The sequence below is a fragment of the Physella acuta genome, unplaced genomic scaffold (genome assembly GCF_028476545.2).
Source record: "Physella acuta isolate Inbredline_101_S28 unplaced genomic scaffold, ASM2847654v3 ptg002853l, whole genome shotgun sequence".
Classification (NCBI taxonomy): Eukaryota; Metazoa; Mollusca; class Gastropoda; family Physidae; genus Physella; species Physella acuta.
This window is the reverse complement of record NW_026734252.1, coordinates 62264-63483: the sequence shown is the minus strand read 5'-3', so window position 1 is coordinate 63483 and position 1220 is coordinate 62264.

Genomic DNA, 1220 nt, shown 5'->3' with positions numbered 1-1220 from the left:
GTCAAGATTTTGTAGTCACTGTTCAGTAGGGATATGTGCCTGTGGTTCTGGACTTTTGTTCTGTCTGTGTCAGGTTTGGGGATTAGAGAGATGTACGCTTTGTTATAATCTGTTGGCTAAAACCTCTCGTTTAGGGCCGCGTGTATTATCGTGATAATATCGTTTTTAATTTTTTTTTTTCTTACTAAGTGTCCCATGTTAGGGAATCCAAAATTTAATATTCAATTCACTTATTTGTAGTTACTCACTCGTTTTTAAAAGCTTGATTTAAAAAAAAAAAATCATTAAGCAATGGCAAAAGTCGGAGAATAATTTATTAACACAACTTCATTGTAATTGTTCTATGTGTGTAATGCACAACGCTACAGGGTGTCGTTATTAAATACATATATTATTCAAATAAAGTTTAAAGATATATTTATATTAATGTTACTCGTTTTTTAAACATAAAATATCTACGTAATTTTTTTTTCTGTTTTATCTATATTTGAATTGTTTCCGTTTCATTGAATGTAATTAGTTTTTCAAATAAATAGCTAGTTATTTCCCTTGGAAACTGTCTAAATAATATTGAAAATTATTGTTACATACTTATCTGCCTTGGTAAACTAAAAATAAATAAATAAATAAAACAATAAACCATATACCAATAAATATGTACAATACAGTTCGACTAATTGTATACACACATTTAAAATTAATTAAAATAGAAAATATGTAATCGTGTAAGATACGTGTGTGTTATGCTAGAAGCGGGTCAGATGTCGCTAAAAATAAAGTTGTGTGTGAGTTCAATATGGCAGACATTATGTTGATTTAATCATTCAGCAAGCTATTGAAGCTGTAATTTATAGTAGATACCACAATGGTCGGAGTAGTCGAGTGACTGAATGCAGCATTTCACCTCTCGGCCTTTTGACTAAAATCAAAATGAAATGTTTGTTATTGGTTTTGTACGGAGGTCTTACCTATGGCCTCAGTTTTTTCTAACCTTAGGCAGGTACCCGTCTGAGCTGGGTGGACTAATGAACGTCTTACAGATTCGACTCAGGGACCTGAACTTTAAGATGATAGAGTGGGATATAAAGGTCTAAATACATATACTAGTTATACATATAGCATGTGTTACTTACGGAAATGTTAGGTGTATGGAAAGCCATCATTTTGGTTTATTCTATCTTTTCTTCCTATGATTTACAAGTCTTCGTAAACATATTTCA